Genomic DNA, 8369 nt, shown 5'->3' with positions numbered 1-8369 from the left:
CTATGCACAAGTTCAGAGGTAAAGTGATACTGTTGGTTCAAGTGAGCTATAACAACCACAGTCTCTCACAAATGATTGGTCACCTAACTTTAGTTTACACAGTAACTAATGGAGCGGCAACTCATTGCAAACTGGGTATGATACTGATCAAACTCAAGCTTGAAGTTTTAGCTGGAGGTAACAACATCTTAGAATTAAAAGTGATAAAGAACCACAACCTCTGGACAATCAGGTTTCCACAACTGAAAGCTTTTTCTATTGAGAAGGATAAGAAGTTTGATATGCTTGTCAACAGTGAAGAATTTGTCTTTTGTGGGGTAAATAGAAAGGAGGAGTTTTTGGTGTTAGAAGAGAGGGTATACTGGCGAATACAACTCTGTATACAAGCCGATTGCACACAAGAAAACATGAAGATTTATGCTCAAGCCTTAGCTGGTAATAGAGAAGGTTCTCTTATGTTCCGAGATGCTTATAAAGTCAGTTGTGATGCTAATTGTAAGCTGATCTTCATGGCTATGAGGGGTATTTTTACTAGCATTTACCAAATAGTGGGTTATGAAGTTACTAGATCTGTTTTCTTTGGAGACATGCCCTCAGGATACGTAAGTGCACTTGCCATTTTTAAAGGTGGAGTATCAACAATTGTTAAAGGGGAACTACATAGGAGTTCGGTGCCTACTGTTCAGATGAAAGGTTTCAGCTTTGCAGGGACCTGGGTGTTAAAAATTGCAAGTTCACATTTCGTACTATATTCGAGATGGGGCTACAGTCTGCAACAGTTGTGCTCTTCATTGGTGAAGTTCATTTCATATCCTTGAGGACAAGGATAATTTGAAGGAGTGGGATTTATCAGGACCCGGTTTTTGGCTGCCAAGTTAAATCAAGGCCACCTGGGATATGAGGGTCTACTATACGGTTTAGTCTAATTAGTAGCTAGCTAGTTATTAGTTGCTGCTAAGTATGATTAGTAGAGTGTGTGTGGCATGCCTACACACTAAACTCTATCTTTATATTCGCTTCTTCTTGTTTGTAAAGATGATCATGAAAAATTAATCAGTAAAATCAGTCTTTTTTCTCTCAAATTCTGTTCTTCCCAATCCAATCTCTATCCTTAGAAATTTTGAGTTGTTTCTGTGCTAATTTGTAAGGCAGGTCCTTACAGCACCATTAAGACATATTCGGGACAAGGACGTGTTTCGATTCATTTGGGAGCATATCATTTGTCGCTTTGGCATTCCAGCTGCAATAGTCTCGGATAACGGAAAACAACTGCAAGAAAAGAACATCAATCTACTGTTTAACACCTACAACATCCGAAAAAGTAAAGGAACACCCATTTACCCACAAAGTAATTGGAAGGCTGAAATCACGAACAAGACGATAGCGGATAACCTAAAGAAGAAGTTGGATGGAGAATACGGTGAGTGGTGCGAAGAGATCTATAACGTTCTTTGGGCTTATGGAACTACACGAAGGGATGCAACCGGCTTATCACCTTTCATGCTTACCTACGGAACTGAAGCCATTCTTCCAACTGAAGCAATGATACCTACCACAAGGACTGAGGCATGGAGGCGAAACATCTCGGCGGACCTAATCCTGGCCAATCTTGATGACTTGGAAGAGACTAGAGAAATTTTCCTACAAAAAATGGAAAACTATCAGAGGCGATTATAACGAGAATACAACAAACGTGTTCGTCCAAGAGAATTCCAACCAGGACAATTGGTAATGAAAGAACTACCTAGTTATGAGCGAGACAAAAAAGGCAGGAAATTGGCGGCAAGATGGGGCGGACCATACACTATCGTGGAACAAGTGGAAGAGGGAGCGTATAAGGTTAAAACCAGATGGAACTCCGGAAGCACGGCCATGGAACGCTCGACACCTGAAGTTATATCAACCATGAGAGGTGTATAAACAGGTATGATACCTTGTCATTCATTTCCTTAAAAATCCACGCAGGGTCGGGAATGTGACATTTGCATCTAATGGTCATTCGTACTCGGGGCGACGGCAATGTGCAAGTGCCGAGGTGACTTACACTCGAATTGATATTCATACTCGTGGCAACGGCAGTGCGCAAGTGCCGAGGTGTCTTACACTCGATGGGCTATTCGTACTCGGGGCGACGACAGTGTGCAAGTGCCGAGGTAGCCTAAGGGTCCTGGTGGTTGGAAACCAGTGACCGATTGTCAAGGCATGAGTACTTAACAATCGAGCATACAACATTTCTCCCATGGAAAGTGGACGAAATCACTTGCCCAGGATAGTTAATTTATAACTCCCTGGGGATATCGAGCCTTAGAATTTAGGAATGACTAAATACCTTACCATTAGATCAAAGTGACGATGATGAGATACCTCAATCGTGACATGGCATTGGGCCCGATGACCTTTCCTGTTGAGTGTGTTCGACAGAAAGGGAACTTTTTACTAACATAAAATAATCAACATGAAATGCAGGAACTAAAAAGGCTAACGATTACGAGCGACCAAGTCAAGAAACAAAAGAACAATGTCAAGAAAGAAAACAAGCCCTGAAAAGGAGCAACTGGCCAATGACGCAAGACTCCATAAAACAACATGTCCAAAAACATCATAGGTGTTCAAGCGGCAGAGAAAATTACAACCCAACACAAGGGGAAAAATAGTGACGCATCACTATAAAAGGCATGACCTATTCGCTCGGCGGAATGGACCCATAACCCGACTTCTTAGCAATAAGATCGTCCCATCTTTGCTCCTTGAACGCCTTCACACCTCCCTTGATCTTTGCAACAAGCTCAGCCTTATGCATTTCCCTTTCCTCGACAAGCTGACGCGACAACTCGGTCGACTCGGACCTAGCCTTAGTAATCTTCATGTTCAATAAAACTTTGTTGGACTTCAGCTGAGTAACCTCCTTCTCCAAGGATTGAACCTTCCCTTGCTCAACTGCAAACCCAAAGAATACAAAGATCTGGTCAGCACTATGGCCAACAGCACGACACTATAAAGAAACAACACATCGGGGCATTTCAACACGCGCAAGGGCACCTTCAAGCAAGGGTAAAACTATTTTAACGGTTTCCCCGGATTTGAACAAGCTACTCTGAAGGGCAGATATCTTTGAAGCCAACTCATTATAATGCAGCTCATTAAACTCGTTAGTGGGGAAACATTTTTGTGATCGCTCCAACTAGCCTTCTGTCGATCGTGTGCCAACTGAAGACCGGACAACAGATCCTGAACCCATTCCAACTCTTGGGATATCTGATTAAAGTTCCGAAGCTTCCCTTCTAACTCTTGTGTAGATCTCTCGGAAATATCTTTTGTCTGCAGCAGCCGCTTACATCTGAATGCAGGTCTCTAATCTGAAGTCTCAATGATCCACACTGACTCTCTAAAGGCTCGGCCAACAGACCTTTATCGGCAGCAGCCCTTTGAGCCTGGAGTAAATGGACCTGAAGGTTATCCATCTCATCGGGCACGTACTCGAACCTTTGATATCGAAGTAACTCGGACTGAAGCTCCTCAATCTTGGCAACCTGACGATCGATCTTATCATCTTTATTGTGAATTTTCTGTTGAAGTGTGGCGACCTGACCTGATTCGATGTCTAGTTTATTCTTGCGATATCCGGATGCGGCGTCTTTATCTAGGCTAGAAATTTCAGCTAAGAAGACAATATTATACTCAGGATATTGGCACTACACGATCAATCAACGGTAAAAAAGTTTTGAACAAATACCTTTAGCTTCGGCTAGCTGAATTTCTAGTCCTCGGGATCTTCCTTGTTCGTGTTGCAGTTGGGAACGAAGCCTTTCTATCTCGGCTAACTCCTTCCGGCGGATAGCAGCCTCCAACAACCTTCGATTAGCAGCCTACAAAGCAACATGTTTCACATCGCTAAATCACTTCCTCCCATAATGGGTGCATGGTTAAGGAAAGGTGACTCACCATGATGTCGAAGCTATCCGTCATACAACATAGAGGGGCACAACATTGATCATCTCATCGGCAGTATACGAGCTAAAGTCAGGGGAAATGAGTGCACCCAAGGAGTCACAGATTGGACCTGAGAAAGTAAAGAAAGTGCTACCGCCCGAGCTCGGACCAGAAACATCTTTGGGCGGGTTCTCTAACACTTGATTGTCGCTGCTAGAATTCTTCCCAGAAAGCGAGTTCTCTGTGTCCTTCGGCTTCTCTTCCCGATCCGAGTTCTAAGACTCCCCTTCCATGCCGAAGATCTCCTCATCATTATCATCGCCAGACATTACTACGACCACTTGAGATACAGGAAGAACAACCCCTTTACTAGCAGGCGGTGCAATTGATTGCAGGGGCACACCCTCAGAAGCAGTCTCCTTCCCTTTACCTCCAGTCTTACCACCTACAATGGTAAATGAAACGTCAGAAGACTTCGGGGGAAACTTCTTCAAGAAGTGATATAAGGGTAGCCGATCATCGGGATCCTCACCACCTTTCGCCGCAGCAGTACCAACCTCTCCTTTATCAGCTTTAGATTCTGCGCAAGAGTCATCGTCAGATCCATTCAAGGAAACAAATAGGGGAAATTACATGTACTGTAAATAGAGTAGTATATTTGTTACCTTCCCTGTCTCCTCCTCGACTCTTACACTGGGACCCCTATCCCTTTTCCGAGAAGCCGCAACCTTAGGTTGACCGCCCTGGGATTTAGACTACAAAAGATCGAAACAATTAAAAATTTTGGTAGGATCATCGGGGAGAAGTAGCCGAGCAAAACAAAAGGAAACCTTACCTGATCAGCGTTAACCACCCATAAAGGGTAAGGTTCGACAGCAAACTTAGGAGAAGGATGACTTCCGCTTAAAATAGGGCCACAGATGGCAAGAGGGACCCGATCCCAGACAGCGTCACTAGTATGACGAGTATGCTTATTCGAGGTGGTGCCGCCTTCAGGATCCTCATCCAGCATCAACTTCTTAAAGCCCCCACTGGGAACGGTGAGGGCTGGCAGCAAAACCAGCAAGATCACCGTTGGTGGAAGTCCCGCTTTGATAGTTGCCAACAAAGCTAGCAGAGGTGGAATTGCTTGCTTGAGAAGGATCACAGGTCGACCAAGCGGTCTGAGAACACTCACTCTTTCCCCGCCTCTCACACTCGGCCATGAGACGAAAGGTATTACCATTCCATTGGGCCAAGGCACGGAACAGACGAAGTTGAGACAAGACCTCATAGACAAAGGGACGACTTGGATTATACAAAGGAATACGTAACCCGAGCTCGAGCTGACCTTTGGTGATGATAGTCGCCTCAGGCGAATGCTGAAATTTCTCCACCTCCTCCTTCTTTAGGGTGCCCTTCTGACCCGAAAACAGTATGACGTCATAACCATGGAGGTTGTAGTCATCTTTCAGTTGGTTGATGAACTGCTCATCAGTCAAGTTTTTAGGGATTCGCTTGTCAGTCCTACAGGAAAAGGGAGGAGAACCGTCAAGAAAGAGATAATTAAGAGCACGATGATCATGTTTGGAAGGACTATCGACAATAAACAAGGAATTAAGGGAAACACCATCCTCATAGGAAAAAAGTATAACTCACACACCTTTTTCAGTCATAGAAGGAGTCGAAGAAGCCATGAGACAACTGGGAAGAAAACGAGAAGCGGAAGATGAGTCGAAAGAGAACGACGAAGTTCAAAGACCACAACAACAACAACGTCAACAGGGAGCAGTAACGAGATTTAAAGCAAAAACCAGGGTTTTTAAGGGGGGGAAGCTTGACGGTAGAGTTAACTGAAGAAGCAACATTGAAAGAAAAATGTCGGAGACAGAAAAAGAGAAAATGCTGGCTATTGAAGAAAGAATGAGAGAGGATTCAAAAGTCTAACTGATGAATTTATAATGAGAAGCAGATACGACCGGATGATAAGGTAGCAGGTCATAAAGGTGATAATAGTGGGGAACTGCATGGCGGGAAACGTGACATGATCAACATCGTGGGAGCGGAAGCGGTTTCTTCCCCTCGTGTCGAGTACACGAGTGGAAGAAGCGGCATAATGTAGGTGTAAATAATTCACAGACCTAGGTGGAGCAATCCTAAGTGATGTCATACCAATGATAGGAGAAGAGTGAAGAACTGAATCACCCCCTTAAAGCCTGAAGCTAGCACGTGTGAAGGCAGAACTCGGATGTGATGGAGAGAAGTTTGTCGGACAACAAAGTCATAAATGCTCTGACAAAGTGGTTGGGAAGATAAGAAGAATATGGTCAAAGTAGGACTCGGGGCTAGTAACATCGGGCCAGGATGAAGGGCGACATCGATCATACTGCACCAAACAATCAATATCGGGTGGAGGAACATCGGGAGCCGTCCTCACCAAGCTTGGGTTAACATCTCGGGAGGAACGTCACTCACTACCCGAGAAAAACATCAAGGAAGATACACTACGACCCACACTGTAACTTGAATGTATCGTCATGTAAGCCTATAAATAGAGAGCTTTGTAAAGTGTTAAGGGAGAGGCAATTCTGTGAGAGAGAAGAGCAATAACATCCTTGTGAGAGAATAACAAGCTTGTGTGTAAGAATCATCTCTTGTAAACCTTGAGTCGAGTAATAAGATCATCACTTTACCCCGTGAACATAGATAATCATACCGAACCACGTGTATATCTTGTGTTTGTGTTCATCTCTTACTTTCTTACTTGTGCTTTATGTGTTTGAGATCCATTGGATGTAGAGGTAGGATTTTCCATATCTACAAAATGCAATCTGATTTGTTTGTTCAAAGAGGATTACCTGGCTTGAGTGCAGTCTGATTTGTTTGTTTGACGTTTATATTTTTAATTTCCATCATTATACGTATGTTTTATACGATCAATTTCGCCGTTACTGTGAAAACGCACCCAAGGTCCCAAATCGTTTGTGTTTTTGCTTCGAATAGGATCTGTGATGTGTGATAGATTTAGTATTCATTCGAATCAGTAACAAGATTTCCAGCACTCCCAACCAGGTTACCATGAAAAGGAAAGTAAATTGGATATCTTTCTAATATCGATCTGCAAAAATTTGACCGGGGATCCATTTTGTCTTTTCAAATTGGAAATGTTGGATAGATGTTGCTTCAACGAGCGCTAGGGTTGGCCCAATCTGACTTGGGTACTTTGTTTGGTCAAGTCTCAGACTAGCATGCTGAAGTGCTGCTTTAGATACTAGATGTAAGCATATAACCCATTAGTGATAGTCTATTTCATCTTACATAAATCTTTGACGATGTTGGTTTATTTTTGTTTTAGTGTGTTCAACATGTTTGTTTTGTTAATTTACATCAGAATCTCTGTCACAAGTTTTAGGTTATCTGTATATGGCATAGCTCCAGCTGAAATGCGACAAATGACATCATTTGGATTTCTACTTGTTTTGGCAGGTTATGAGGCTACTACGTAGGAGCCTCGAGGTTTTGAAGATGGGAAGCGTAAACTACTTGGATGCACTTAAGCTTCAGGAGAAGATCGTCTCTGATAGAAAACTGGGAAAAATTTCAGATACACTTTTGTCATTGCAGCATCCACCTACATACACACTAGGGAAACGGCGAACTGATCACAATTTGCTAGTTTCCAAGGATGAGCTCCAGAGTATGGGAGCTGAGCTTCACTAGACAGAGAGAGGGGGAGACATAACATTCCATGGTCCGCGTCAAGCTATCTTATATCCCATTATTTCTCTGAAAGATATTGGATTTGGTGCTCGGAAGTATGTAGAAAATCTCCAATTGACAATGATTGAATTGGCATCTTTGTATGGTGTGAAAGCTCGTGTAGGAAGCAAATGCGAGACGGGGGTTTGGGTAGGAGAGAAGAAGATAGGAGCAATTGGGGTTCGAATCTCGTCAGGGGTTACATCTCATGGATTGGCTTTTAACATCGATCCTGATCTTAATTATTTTAAGCATATTGTACCTTGTGGAATTCCCAATAAAGGAGTTACATCATTGAGAAGAGAAATAAAGTTAGAACTTCCTAGTGAAGAAGTGCTTCATGAACAATTGGTTTCTTCTTTTGCGAAATCTTTTGGTTTTACGAACCTGGTGTGGAAAGAAAATGTATTTGACATTGTCGGGAACTCCAGAAATTAAATGAGCATTTCAAGATTGTGTCTGTCATTAATCTATGGAACCAGGTTTAGTTTCTATGTATCTACTCTGATCCTTTGTTATGATCGATAACTTACCGGTTTGATGAAAAAAAACTAGTGTTATATATATATATACCCCGTAACAGACAAGTCTTTTGGATAAATCCTGAAGATGAGCATTGCTAGCTGTAAAGCTTCCATAGTAGGTCTTCCATAGTCGTTCTGGTCCTTTACGAGCCAAATTTGAGCAAATTTTGCTCAATA

General features: G+C 42.9%; 1 pseudogene; it reads left to right on the top strand.

The window, feature by feature from the left end:
• The first annotated feature begins 7398 nt into the window (after positions 1-7398).
• On the top strand, positions 7399-8106 carry LOC113324746 (annotated as a pseudogene).
• The last annotated feature ends 263 nt before the right edge of the window (positions 8107-8369 follow it).

This window comes from Papaver somniferum, chromosome 11 (assembly GCF_003573695.1).
Source record: "Papaver somniferum cultivar HN1 chromosome 11, ASM357369v1, whole genome shotgun sequence".
Classification (NCBI taxonomy): domain Eukaryota; kingdom Viridiplantae; phylum Streptophyta; class Magnoliopsida; order Ranunculales; family Papaveraceae; genus Papaver; species Papaver somniferum.
Note: the sequence above shows the minus strand (reverse complement) of the source record. Positions and strands in the feature narration are given on the sequence as shown.